We start from the raw sequence: 15,001 nt of genomic DNA, 5'->3' as shown, positions 1-15,001 counted from the left end.
AGCCGGAGGGACCGGGCGCGGCTGGGGCAGAGGGAGCTGGGCGGGCGGGCGGGCGGGGGAAGAGCGTCTTTGGAAAACGGGGGCGACCTGCACCCCGCCGCCGGGAAAAGTGACCCCGGGAGCCCGGCGGGCAGCGGGCCGGGAGGCTCCGGGAGGCGGCGGCAGGTCCTGGGCGGATCTGTCACTCGCTTCCCTCAGCCTCAGCGGTCGGGAGCGGCCGTCTCCTCCGGCAGGTAACCCTGCTTGCTCCCCGGGGCGGCACCGCGCCCGGGCGGGGATCCCGGGAGCGCCGCTTACACCCGGCCCGGGAGAGCGGCGCGGGGGGGCGGGCGGGAGCCGCGGGACAGCCGGAGCTCCAGAGGGTCCCGGTGCCCCGCGCTCCCGGGACATGATAGGACAGGCTTCCCCTCATCTCCCCTCCGGTCCCTACCACCCCCCCGCCAGCGGACCCCTCCCTCCCGCGTTCTCCCCCCACCTCCCCGCTCTCCGCCGTGGAAATTTCGGGGCAGCGCCCGGGACACGGAGGCTCCTGCTTCCCGGCTCTGCAGCAGCAGCCGCCAGGATGACTTCCACACTTACATGCACATCTCCCTTTCTCGCCCGCCGCCCCCAACCCCCCCCCCCACCCCCCCCCGCCTCCTCCTTCCTCTCTCCCCATGTTTTCGTAAGCTGGATTAATGCCCCTTCGTTCTTTCTCTTCCCTTTCCCTTCTCCCCCCGCACCCCCACCCTCCCCAAAAAAATATATAGAGGACAACCTTCGGGTTTTTTTTCTCCGTTTGTTTCCTCTCCATGTTAGCAGATTAACTTCTCCGTTTAAGCGCTTTCTCCACCTCCCACTCAATCGCTTAATTTCCCGTGTCGCGATACGGAGCCGCCTTTTGCAGGAGCCCGGGTGACGGTCGTGCTGCCACATGCTGTCACATTTATCATCTCTGCCCCTTTGGGTATTAACGAATGACCAAAATGCTCTTCATCCCCTATTGCACAGAGCTATTTTTTCCCCCTCGTAGCGTTAAAACGCGAGTTTCCTTCCTGGACTGGAGGGGGGGAAACATAATCCGAGACCATTTGAATCGTGCCAGCTATTTGTAGGTGTTTTTCCTCTCCTCCCACACACCCCGAAACCGAGTAAATACCCTCCCCATAGATAGCCCAGCCTAATACTGTGATCAGAGCTGGCCATTCACCTCCTCTTCTCCGCCTACAAAATTCTCTGTCTCTGTCACCCGGGTCGCTATTTGTCATTGGCTTAGCTATTTTTTGGTGGTTGTTTCTATGTCATTTCTCGGTGGCCAGCAGCTCTCGCTCTCTCGTAGCTGGATGAACGCGATCGTGCTTATTGTGATAGGCGCCGAGATCTCTCGCAGCCTGTGCGCTGGGCGATTCCCCCTCCACACACACATACACACATAATATGTGACACGGTGCCTTTTTCTCCACGACGCCGTTTAACCCCCTCGGGGCCGGCTGTGGCGTGGGCGCTCGCGTTTCGGAGTGGCGCACACAGGCTCAACAAGGCATCTTTTTGTGGCGGGAGCGCCGGCGGGGACAGCACCGTGCGGCGGGGCCGGGAGGGAGCTCGGGCGCTGCCAGGCCAGCGGGCTCCTTCCCAACCACAATTTCTAAGCCTTACTTTTTATTCTTCTTCCTACTTCCCTTTTGACTTTCGGCCGCCCGACCTTTTTTTTTTTTTTTATCGTTATTATTTCAATATTTTTTTTTCTGGAGGCAGGAAGGCGTATGGATATTTTCCCCGATGCCGTGTGAGCGGCGGGCGCCCGGGGCTGCCGTCGAGCTGGCGGGCGCGCAGGATGCGCAGCGAATGCAGCATCGGGCCCCCCGTTAAGGCGCCCGTTCAGCGGAGGCTGGACCGGCTGCTGCCCCCCCTGGTTGCCCGCAGGGACGCGGGGCTGGGAGGTTGGACCGGGTCACAGCCTTTCCCCGCTCCTCTTCCTCCCCCCACGCTGCCCCCCCCGCGCATCCCTCCGCCGCGTTCAAAGCCAGAAGCGGCCGCCTTGCGCTTAAGCACCCCGGGCACCGAAAATAACGAGTTAACCGAGGGACGTAGGAGGGACGTAGAGAAGAGTTGGGGTGCAGAAGTGCTGTACAAAAGATTTCTGTGTACATGGCTGAGAGCGTGTAGTCTTAAAGTGAAATGCAAAACTTAGCGTTTCCAGCATGGCAACTGGATTGTGATTCAAGGTATTTTCTGTGTAATGCAGAAATCCAACAGTTCAAGGAGATTTTTCTGTCTCAAATCCCTAGTTTCCCTGGATTCTTTTAATCCAGTACATAAATTACACTTTTTCAGTTATTTTTTTCCTGGGAATAGCTGCTTAGTTTGTCTCCGCAATTCATACCTTTGTGCCCTGATAAGAAAATTCCACTTAATCCTTGAAATTGAGATACTAGTAAGATCCTATTGAGGTTTAGCACTCATTTCTTTAGCTCTGCATCATTACTTTCAGAGTGTTTTCAGAAATGTTTTTGACAGTCAGTATGGGAATGTGCACAAAGCTGTTTCACTGTAGCTGTGTATACTTTGAAATATCAGAATTTGAAGAGATTTACACTACTCCGCTGTGGAAGTGCACTCACAAATACTGACTTTCACTTTCAATGAAATAACTGTCCTGACTCATAGCTAATTTACAAAAAAAATCCCTATAAATCAGTATTGCACAGGTGCGTGTGCATTTTTCCCCACTAGTCGTGTTCAATAGCATGCAATTTATACCTGTTTTTCATTTTAATTAAAATCTGTGCTTAGCACATATTTGACTACATGTAACAACTGTTCTTTTAAGCTTTCTTATTTCTGAGCTGCACTGTTCTCATATTTTACAATTACATAAAGGTGGGTGTGGCTAAAATGAAAGCAGTAAGCAATCTAATATGAATATATAGCATATTTTAAGTAACTTTTCCTTTCCTATATTTGATGTACTCCTTATTTTGAGATATTTAGGGGGGAAAAAAATCACGTAGTTTAAATAGACCCTTGTAGTGCTGCTTGCATTTTTTACCTCAGTTAAAATGTCAAACATTAACAGGGATTACTTGGCCCTGGAAAAGTTGCATTTGGAGGAAATATCAATTGAACTTGAATATCTAAATGTATATATTTATATTTTATCAATAAGCAAAAGCTAAAGTTCTATGCTCAATTAAACCTTGCTTAGGTATAACATGTAGCATAGTGTGTGGGGGTTTTTTTAAATTTTTTTTTCCTTAGTTTCTTTTGAGTTTAGTCCTTTATCTTGATTCTTAGGAAAAACATCCAAATAAGCTTCATTTGGTTCGGGATTGTTTTGGTTTTTTTTTTTTTTTTCTTTCTCTCCTCTAAAGTTTTACTGAAAGTTTTGAAGAGGTACCCTGTAGATATAAATCTACTGAAGATGAAAGTGGCTCTTGAGAATTTTTAATTTTCAGAAATAACAGTCATTTGAAAGTATGACCGTGTATCTGTGTGACCTTTTAATGTGTTAGGCTAATAGTTCATAGCAAGCTTATTGTAGTAACATTTTAAAGGCAGACTACGTATACGATACCAAGGTATCATGGGGTTCTTTTTCTGTTTAGTTCATTGTCTGAGGTTTTTTTATCCTTAGCTTCTGGAATTCTGAACCTGTTACTATTCCATCAAAAATGTAATGTCATGGAAAGAAAAATAAATTGGAGTCTTTAGTTCCTTAATTATTTTATGACTAATAAGTCAAATTCTGCAGTGAATTACAACTGGAACTGCATACAAACTACCTGGCTCTGTATACCCTGCCTGTGAACACTGTGTGAAGATGCACATCTCACCTATCTTGACTGTCAGAAGCATCCTAACAGGTGTATCACTGCTTTTCTGATACACTTTTACACGTGTAAAAGCAGATGAGCTTTCTTTACAGGAAAAGTCACCACAGATCAGCTAGTGGTCCTCTTATAGGGCCTTGCTGAGTTCTGTTATTTGCTCTGGGGAGCAATTAACTCCTGAATATGTAAGGGAGAACCAAGAAGCTTATCACTGTATTCTACAAATATGCTGCAGGTATTCTGCTTTGTAGATGCAGTCATCCACCCACACCCAAAGGCCCATTGCAAGTTATTTAAGTAATTCACATTCATTACAAACTGTCAAGGGTGTAGAGCGCATCTTGGACTAGTTTTGACTGTCTGGGAAAGAAATAGAGGATGAAATTGTAGGCTTTTGTGTAGAAATAAAAATATTTTTGTCAGAAAGTTTTTAAAACTAAAAATAACTTAATGTACACCAGTAAGTGTTCTCCATGTTGTTTTTTTTTTTCACCTATATATTATTATAAGTTCTAAACACTTAATATCTAACACTGGAACCTGATCTCAAAAAATTGTGTTTTCTATTATCAGTAGTACTTAAAAGATTTTGTTTGAACAGGCTGCCCAAATTGTTTTTGAACTTAGTCCCTTGTGACTCTTCTCACAGCCATCTATTTTTTTAATAGCACTAGTAATGTATTTTAAAGATAGGGAAAAAAGTTGATATGCCCCTCAAATAGAAAGGGGACATCAGGCAGAGTAGAGAGGTGTAGCCACAGATTTCCAGTAACCTCTTTTATTCAGTGAAAATGTTGCTTTGCAGGGGTTTTTTGTGCATTATTGGCAGGAGTTATGTCGAATTTTTAGGTTACTGGTGTATTAATACATAAGTTGGATTTCAAAAGGAATCTCTTTTTTAAAAAATGTCTTCATTGTGGATACTGGACAATTTCAGAAATATTCAGAGTAAGCTAGGTATAAAAATTTCTGCCCATAAGGGTGTAAGGCAATTTCTATACTGATTATTTTTTTAACCCTTTCCTGTAAGTTTTAAAAATACTTATTCTAATAACAGAACTTTGGAATACAGTTGATATTACCACAATTGAGGAATAGTTCTGATCTTAGCTTTGAATGCTGTGTGAGAGCTTTAGGATATTTGGATGAGTGTTAAAGAAGGGAGGACAACTTGAGCTCTAGTCCAGCTAACACTTAAAGTTGGTTAATTTTTTATTCTAATATTTGCATGTAATAATATTTTTAGTGTACCATTAAAAACAAAAAAAAAGTTCTTTTTACAGAGAATATTAAATTTTTAAAGTTTATCTAATTCTTAACACTTTTCCAGAGCTCGATAATAAACAGTTGCTAGTGTGTAAGGATGGCATCACACACACACATTTATTATCATATGGACACAACAGTAGCAAATGTAAATTATGTACATTTAGCTTTCATTTTGTTAAAGGCTTCCCAAGATGTCTTCTAAAACTGAAGGCGATATTGTTATATTGCTTAAAACTGAAAGATAGGAGTGACTTTCAGTGCTCGTTATTAATGTCTAAAGGAAACCACTGTTAGAAATAGGACCCCCCCACCCCGTGACTATTTAGTTTGTTTTCAGACACTGTAGTGAGTGAATCTGCAGTAAATAGATTATTAATGAACTTTTCAGCATTGAATGTTGTTACAACTAATTATTTTATTTAGCATGATCTGAAATTTTCTTGAAGATTTGGTCTGAGAAAAAGATAATTACACATCGTGTAGGGCTTAGGCATGTATTTTCATTTTAAATAGCTTTATGTAAGTCCAGTTTCAATATAATCTTCAAGTATGTTAAATCTCAATATAAGCACAGAGGGGAACTACAACTTTGGTGTGTTTGGTTAAAGAACAAAAACTTTTTTTTAAAAGGTGAAATACATGATGTGTGGAATACACGAAAATACAAACTCCTTTTTCTTGTTAAAGCAGGGTGATTATTGTAAGTCCATAGCTGTGAGAGGGGTTGTAGTATTTTCTGGAATACACTTAAAGAATAAAGAACAAATTTATGGAAGTATTTATGAGCAGGTGACGTGATCTAGGCATCAGCTATTCATTTATTAGACATAGGATGTGTCTTGTTATGGCGTCTACAATGAAAAGTTCAAATAAAGTCAAAACAGATTTAAGATTTTGTCTCTCTGAATGCAGTATTTCCTCCAGTAGCTATTTGGCTATTTTTACTGCATCTGTCAAGTTATACTTTGTTCTTACCTGATGAGGGCTGCTGCTTTTCTTTTAAATTTTTTCTCTTTTTTTTTTTAATTTTTTTCTTTTTTTAATTCTTAAAATTTTATTTCCTCTCTCAGAATGTATTATATGACTGTAGTTTTTCCATTATATGCTTTAAAGTAGCTAATATTTGTAGGCCAAATTTTAATAAAGGCAATAATGGTACTGCCTTGAAGAGCAAAAAAAAAAAATTCTAATTCCTTAAAGTGAAACACTAGAATTTAAATACTTAACAGTCAATAGCATATCTTAGGAAATATGACAGCAGTAATCACACATTCATTAAGTACTTTACTCACTAAAAAAACTTACCAGTTTGCTTGTTTGAGGGTGGAGAGAGGGATTGGTAGTGGGTAGGAAGGGAGAACAACACCCCTTACTCCTTTTTTTTTCTTTTTTCTCTTTTTTTCTTTTTTTTTCCTCTTTTTTTTTTCTTCCTCCTTCCTCTTACTTTCATCTTAAAATGCTGTGGGTAGAATGAAAGCAGAAACATGCTAATCTGATTTGTTTCAGGAGGCTTCTGATAATAAAGGGGCATATCACAGGTGTTCCTAATCAAGTCAGTTTGGTTTAAAAAAAAAAGTATTTTTAAAATTAGGATTTCCTGTAACACAGACAGTGCGAGGGTCAAGCTGATGACCTACATCTATGTTTGGGGATCAACCATGAAACTGTGGGTGTTGGAAATATGTTATAATACATGACATTTTTATTGCAGGTTTTGACCTTTCAATAGAGAGCTGATTTTGGAGAATGGCTTACTCCTGTGATTGAAAAACTCTCTGGAAGGTTGATGGAGCATGAGCATGGTATATATTATATTAACATTTCTCTTATTACATATGTTCTTTATTTAAAAAAATGTATACAGTAGTATAACTTATTCAGAGTATTCAAAATAGGCCAGTTCTAATGGGATTGTTCAAGAATTTATTATTTGTTAAAATAATTCTTCTTTACACTCCTGTAAAATTATAAACACTAAGTAAAAGTATTAACACAGGCTGTGCTCAGAAGGAAATGAAGTGGCCAAAAATATATATAAAAAGCTGAGTTTGCAACAGCCTTGATCCATTTGAGCTATATAAATTCTCTGTATAGTATTGTTCTCATATTCCTGTCTTGGGAATTACTCCAACTGAAATGTTGCTAATCCAAAAACAAAGTATGGATGATATAAAAAAATTATTTTTCAATAACTTTTTTTTTTTTGTTGGGAGGGTGTGTTAAAAATAGAATAGAATAGAGAGCTAGCTGAGTGTATTTCCATGTAGTGTGTAAAATTTGGTTTTAAAGGCATTAATAAACTAGCTACCTGACAAGCAAAGAAGCAGAAAACAGAAAAAAAGAAAAGGTTTTCAGAGCCTTGCATCTGTACCAGAATATTCAGAAATTTTATTTATTTTATTTGTTGGCGAACAGATATTATATAGCAAAACACTGAACAATTTAGAGGAATTAATATGGACTGTGCTACACTCAAATTGCAAGTCCTGCTTTGCACTAAAAGTACTCATTTGGCTGAAACTGAGAAATCCATTCAGAGTAATCATAACCTATCTACTCATATACGAACAGTCCTAACTAACCATTTACACAGACAATTGAAATTAAAATAGTAACTGGTCTTGGGTTGAGTAAATTTGTTTAAATACAAAATGGAATAGTAAAATCTGCAAGACTTTATCTTCAGCAGAACATATTGCAGTACAACAAATTTTATGAACATGTTGTGACTTTAGCAATTCCAACTTTCAGCTGGAATTCAGTTTTTATCCTTAATCAAATCTGTCTGTCTTCAAGAGCACTTCTTCTTTGTAGGAAGTAATTGTACCTTAAAATCAGAGGAGTTTTAAAAACCCAAAATTTCAGTTTATCCCAGTAACTCCTAATTTCTACCAAGCAAATCCAGTGAGGTGTAAATTTCATATTTCCTCATTGTTGTAAGTAATGGCTGGTAGAACTGAAGAATTACTGGAATTTACCAGCAGTACACCTCCTGTTACAGAAGTATTTGAGGCAGATGGGTTCTGAATATATTTTTCATACAATAATATGATTTTAGGGTGGTTAAGGCCTCCTAGAGAAAATTCTTAGTTGAGTAAGAAAATTTTGAATACAGAAAGTATAGGAACTAAACCTTAACTTTATATAAGCTTTGAAGTTTGTGATTAGTGAGTAGGTAATTCTTTCAGTTTTAATCCTTTCTTTATGTGATTAAACACACAGTGAAAGTACTTCTATTAATGCTGTAACTGTGTTTGGGTAACATGCCTAATATGCTCCCAAATAAATAAATATTTCGATCTGTCCAGAAACTGCTTTGGAGGTACTACATTGCTGTTTTTTCTTTCTTATTTCCTTTTTTTCCTTTTTTTTTTTTTTTTTTCCCTTTTTTTCTACTGGCTTTCCTAGGAAAATAAGGATTTTAGGATTTCACTGAACGGTTTGAGTTTGTTCATTTTTTTTCCTGTACAAAAGCAGTTACATTCTTGTTAATGAAAATCAGGATTATATTGCAAGGCAAAGGTATCTAAGGCTCCCTTGTGAGATATTTAAAAGGTGAAAGTTTGATGGAGTGTTCCTTGGTCTGACACAGGTTCAGAGTATTTCTCATAGATTCTTATTCAGCAAAAAAGGTGGTTTCTGGTTCACAACTGTAAATCAAAGGGATTTTACATTTAGGGTCTAATCCTACAAACTTTAATATACACAAGTAGTTCTAATGACTCACAACCATGAATAAGGATTTGCAGAATGGTATTCTCATTAGATGCACACTTTCTTTCCTTTTACAAATTTAGTATATATTGAAGTATTTAAAACTTTAAGACAAGTCTAAATGTTTTTTTAGAAAGTGCAGAGTTTTGCAGTAATGTAGTAATTGAGTCCCATTTACAAGCTCTAGTATCTTTTAAGAGTGCTGCAGTTGTCAGTTATGATTAGAGTGCACTTAAGGTGTTGATTTGCTCTAGAATATTTTTGTGCTGAATTTTGGCCCATATTAATTTTTAATTTTTTTTTCTAGAGCAATTTTGTACTCGGTAGTCAACATGAATGTTTCTTGACCTGAAGAGTAGATGAAACTTGCAAGAAAGGTGGTGGGGTGTGTTTGTTTTATTTTCCTACTCTTAGCCTCTCCTATTGTAGTTCTTATTTAGCAAAACAACTACTGATTTTGTGGCAAGTTCAGCCTGAATTAAGGACCTGCAGTGCTTGCCCCTTAAAAATTGCTGGTGTGGCTATTGCCAGCTGTGTGCTTGACTTTGTAAACTGTTTTGCAGTATCTGATTGTAATGAGGTTGAAAAAATAAAAATGTGCAGACTTCTTTACTGAAGTGCTTCAGATGTGGAACTTTTCATGGCCACTTCTGCTGTTCCTACCATAGGTAGAACACTTGAGGCTCTAACAAGTCTTGTTAACTAAATCATAATTTGAAAGCTGACAATGCAAGCTTATTACTCATCCACAAGGAGCTGTTGCAGATTACTTTTACAATTCGTTTATGATTTCTTTAAGGACTTCTCTTGCTTTGCAAAGGCAACTGAAATAATTTTCCTGAAAGAGATCTGTAGCTATAAATGCAACCCATTTCTAGTCACTTCAATACATGTAAAATCAACCATTGTTTGATATCTTAGGCATGACTATTTTAAGTTTTAAATCTGTAGCAATTGAATGTTCTGGATTTTCTTAGTTTAAACTAAATCCAGCCCTACATTATTTTAAAGTGGAGTTTTGTAGACTATTAGATTTAAATAGACATTAATTTTTATTGTTACTTCAGACAGTGAATGAAACATGTATATAGGAAGAATTTAAGACTGGCATACTTACACATCATTTTTCCTTGTCTGTTGATAAAATGATCTTGCTAGGCAATAGGAAAAGAAAAGCAAATGGCATGAAAATTCTTTAGGAAAAATAGTTAAAATATGCTAACTGGGATATTTAAACACTCTTCTCACTCAAATGTAAATATATATAAGTAACACATTGCCCCCTTTTTATTGTTATTTTTGTTTATTTTCAACAGAAGTCTAAGGAAGAATTTATGTAGACCCATGCATTGAAGGTTTCAGTGGGGGAATGAAAAATGTAATCAAAATTGTTAAGTGTTCATATGGTGTATTGATGGCTTCTTAATACACCTTGGTTTAGACTGCTGTTTGCACACTAAAAACAGGGCATATATGAAGATGCAATTGCTAATTGAGTAGTGTATTTGAATAAACAATTGCTTCTAGCTTTGTTAATTTTGTATTTCTTTCAAACACATGGATATTCATGGTATTTTTTTTTTCTGCGTTTGTTTGGGGAAGGACTTTTTTTTTATTCTAAATTTTTAGACCAGTATTATAAGAGAATTAATTCTTTTTATTGAAATACATTATCAAGACAATCTAGTCAAAGCAAGATTATCAGCAATATCTGTTTTTAATTTGTGAGGTACTTAAAAATCGTAGTAATGTTCAAATACCTCTGAAGTATTTATACCTTTTCTTTAACCCACTAAACTTTAAGAGCTTCGTTTTTACTTCCTGTAAGTGTCCTATAGGTTTGTTTGTTTGTTTGTTTGTTTTATTTTGTGGATGGTTTGGTTTGTTGGTGTGGTTTTTTTAAAGCCTTTAGTCAAAGATTTTTATGATTTTATATTTCCACTTCCTAGTTGACATGAAGAACAATTTAAATTTTTTTTTAATTTTTTTAACTGTCCCTTCTCCCCACAGAAGGAAATGCATTTTCATATTCATATGGAAATTAACTTAAAAATTTAGAAAGTATTGTAATTATGAACATGATTATGATCTTCCCAAATTTAACTGATCATTTCCTGCTTCAAAATAGATATATAAGTCACTTCTAGACATGCAAGTCACTTCTAGATTTAGCAGGACTTCCAGTTGATGAAGACATTTGCTTTATAATTCCTGTATTCTTTTGGAGCAAAATTTTCTCTTGGTAGAATGGGTAGATCCTGTGGTCTTATGAATGTTATTACTTTATTCTGAAAATGCCTTGCTTTCTCTTGTTGCAAGTTAGTCCATATTTTAGACAAGCTCAGAAATTAGACAAAGAAGATGCTCCATCTGTTGTGAAACATTGCAATGGCTCTTATAAGAAAGTCCTTCTCTAAGTGAAAATATATTGAAAAGTTTTTTGTGGAACAGAGTTCCCTTTTGATACTGTAACACTTATTGTCAGCATTTTCCACAGGCAAAAAGAACTCCTGATCAACAAGAATGATTATGTACTGGTTACCCTGTCCCTCTCCTCCCTAAAACCAAAAGATTTTTTCCAGGTTCTCAGGAGAAGGGAAAATGCTGCTTTTAATGCCAAGCACAGGAGTTACAAAAGCAGTACTCAAATCTGTACTTTTCTTCATTGAGTTAACACCTAATTCTAAAAATATTTTTTCAACTCTGTCAGAGTGAAGGATTGTAGTTCTGTAGGACCAGAGTATTTTTTAAACAAAGGGTCATAAGCTCATCTTTAATTCTATGAGTGTAGAAATCCATAGCTTGTATGACATGCAAGTGTTACTAATATATTCTCCATACTTTTTTAAGTCCTAGATTCATGACCTCTCTAAACAATTTGAGGGCAGATAAAACATGGTTTGAAATAAAATCAGGGAAAAATGCTTGCCTTCTCTTCCTAGTATTACCAGGTTTAAAATCTGGATCTTCATGGTGCCTATTTTGCCTGTGGGTTTAGGGTGGTAACAGGGAGACTCTTGAATTAGCAGGGAGAGAATAATTCCTTCCAGGGCATTGGTACTGCTAAACTCTGTTCTGTTGACACCAGCAACTCCTCTGGTTTTTTTGGTGTTTTGATCCCACCATCATGACAATGATTTTGGTTGTGAATATTGAGTATTTGCTCCAGAAATTGATATTTTTGTGAAACTACATAAGAAACTCACTGAAATGCAAAATACAGTGTTCATAAGTTCTTTAATAAATCTGTTGTCCTTGATTTTTTTTTTTTGGGGGGTGGCTATTTAGGTATATAGACTTCTTGTATTTTTGGTTTTTGGTGTGTAGTACTTATTTGTCAACCTCACAGTCTTCTGACCTGAAAATGAGTTTGGAACACCGTTCAAATTTTTTGTTCAATTTTTTTAGCTTAACATAACTTCTGTTGCTGACCCACTTTCTGTTATTAAAAACCTGAACAGCATTTGTCATTGAGGTAGGAATTAATGAAGGCTAACACTAGAGGGCAATTCAAAGCAACAGCCTACCCCAGAACAGTTATGGGTGCCTGTGGCCCTGAGATGAAAAAGAGGGAGCCAATGGCGACTTTCCCAGGGTCTCCCCAGACAAAAGCTGCTCTTTGTGATTACTCTCCTAAATGGTTTGTTTAACTCACTTTTCATATCTTGGAGTGCTCCACTGAATGAAAAAGAAGTTAAGACAGTTGTTATGCTTTGCTGAATTGCAAGTTAAGAAACATCTTCCACAGTGTCTTAACGCATTCACTCTTGCTATTGTCAAAAAGGCACAACTTTCTCGGTGGTGGGTTTTGTTTGGTTTTTATTTGCTGTCATGTGCTGCATGAAGCTCTTGAAAAGATACTGGGTTTTGGGGGGGTAAGGTAACACTGCAGAAAAGCTTAAATGTCTTTTGTTAAGTACCAAGGAAAATGGAATATATGGTGAGTAAAATATTTTCTTACAAAATACTATAAAGTTTGTCAAATTAAGATGACTGTATGAATAATTAATTTCATATTAAAAAATACACCCAAAGTAAACTACAGAATAAGGCATCAGAGAGGTATTTTGTGTCTCTAATTTTATCAAGTAAAATATATAGAATGGGAGAAAAAATTAGTTGAAGATGAGCAATAAAGTGCTGTATTTAATATTTAACCAAGTAGAAGCGATCGTCTGTGTATATTGTACACAATTTAAACAATTTATATAACAACGCATTACATAATAAATTACAGTTTTCACTGTTGCAATGTTCATTATAGATTTACAGAACATCTTAAATACTTGTAAATAATAACCTGTAATGCAAATGATGGTGTCGTGGTTCTTGAAAAGCACTCTAGTATTCTTATTTTAGCAATGCAAATTTTCTCATTATATTGAAATGTATGCACCCAGCCATGTAAATGCTTGTGGCACAGTACAAATTTGAAAACAAAGGGCATTTTATATAAGAGTGTATGTGTGAGTTTATACCTGTCTTTCTATCTAACTTTATGTGCATATATATATAATCTCTTACATATTTTGTGTATTTGTATATAAAAAAGCTGATCTATTATTAAAGTGGCATGTTTGTTTCTACACTCTGGACCAGTTAGTCAAGTTGTATTTTCTTTGCATTCTTTTGCACAACTTAGTATTAATGTCTAAAATTTGCTTTAGCTGCAACAACTTTTCAAGTTGTTTTTCTATAAAGAATATTTACTTGCAATCGCTTTGGCAGTGCCACAGATCAATATAAATACTGCAGTGCATTGTTGCAGTAAACATTTACACCTGTTTTCAGCAGGTCTGATCAGCAACTGTAGTGCAATTTGAAAATATGTAATCTGCTGGCAGTGATGTGCCCAACCTTAACTGGTGCTGGTGCCTTTGAAAGAGAGCTATTGTGTCATAACACAGTATATATAGTCCAACAATGACTGGCCTTGATCAATCTGTCCAAGAAGAAAATAGTTTTCTTGCTTCTTAATTTGCAAAATGCACAACAGGGGGAAAAAGGAGCATGTGAAATTTAACCTATAGAAATTGATAGGTTCTCTGGGATTTAGGGGGGATTTTTGGTTTAACTGGGGTAGTGGGTTTGAGGAATTAGTTAGCAGCCATGTACAGTGATAAGAGGTCTTAATCACACACATGAACTCTTGGTTTTGGAATGTATTTCTGTGAAACCTGTCTGATTCTAGGTGATTGAACCAAGCATGCATGTAAGCTTTTAAGGAACTGAACCCTTAGTCTTATGCAGGTAAGACACTACCATTTTAAGAATAAGCACTTTCATGCCAATATGACTTTTCTCTTTTTTTTTCTTTTTTTTTTCCTTTTACCAGCTTGATTTTTGGCCCTAAATCAAAGAGATAAGTTCTGTCATTAACATTAAAGCTGTCTTCATTATTTTGTTTATTTGAACAAAGCAAGAACAAATGTGTAAGTACCAGCAATGTGCAGACCAGTATTGCAATATTGGTCTGTTCTGCCTTTAAGCAGGTGGTTTCATGTGGCAGGCTGGAAGAGAGACTCTTTTTCTTCCCAGCTTTTGACAAAAAGATGACGCATATGACTCAGAATTAGAAGGGGAAATCTGCCAGTTTGCATCAGTTCCTTAACTTGTGGGCTGCTATTCACCACAAGAAAAATCAGTATACTCACACCAGTGCTGCTTAAGAGATGAAGAGTAATCATTTCCTTCAGAAAGTGTAGGATGATTGGAGTAGGCCTTTCTTACGTTACACTAAGCTTTTCCTATATTAAGGTATTTTTCAATTATATTAAATTTTTAGAAAGAAAAAAATTATGAAATGCTACATTTAATAATTAATATAGGAATCAGATATTATAGCTTAAAGGTAGATCAAAAGCAAAGTGATTTGTTTCATGAAATTTCTGTTTTGTTGGCACTGAAACTCAGCTGTTATAAATCTCCAGAGTCAAAAGGTAAGGGATTTTTTTTTGGTATATTTTTTAACCTATTTCCACATATCTGAATCTCCAGTTCCAGCTTTTAAGTTAGTAGGACTGAAAAAAAAATAAAAATAATAACTTTGAAGACAGAAGCCATCTATTTTGAAGGGGAAGATAATTACTTGAAGTATGGAAGATCTGTGTTTTCAAAATGTCTTGCCTTTGACCTGCTATAAAAGATAATGCAGATAATTCTGGTTCTTTCATATAGGTTTGGATTACGATGGAGAAACACTTCTTGCA

General features: G+C 37.1%; 1 long non-coding RNA gene across 3 annotated transcripts in view; it reads left to right on the top strand.

The window, feature by feature from the left end:
- LOC118684287 (uncharacterized) overlaps positions 1–15,001 on the top strand; it is an 88,113-nt gene that overhangs the window by 50,158 nt on the left and 22,954 nt on the right. For 2 of the 3 annotated variants that reach the window (XR_004979810.1, XR_004979811.1), the window contains exon 3: positions 6,790–6,880. This is a non-coding gene — a long non-coding RNA (uncharacterized LOC118684287). Of the gene's footprint in view, positions 1–6,789; positions 6,881–9,099; positions 10,319–15,001 lie in introns of those variants that run through there. The other variant, XR_008509170.1, reaches the window with a different exon arrangement.

This window comes from Molothrus ater, chromosome 2 (assembly GCF_012460135.2).
Source record: "Molothrus ater isolate BHLD 08-10-18 breed brown headed cowbird chromosome 2, BPBGC_Mater_1.1, whole genome shotgun sequence".
Classification (NCBI taxonomy): Eukaryota; Metazoa; Chordata; class Aves; order Passeriformes; family Icteridae; genus Molothrus; species Molothrus ater.
This window is presented reverse-complemented; position numbering and strand designations above follow the sequence as displayed.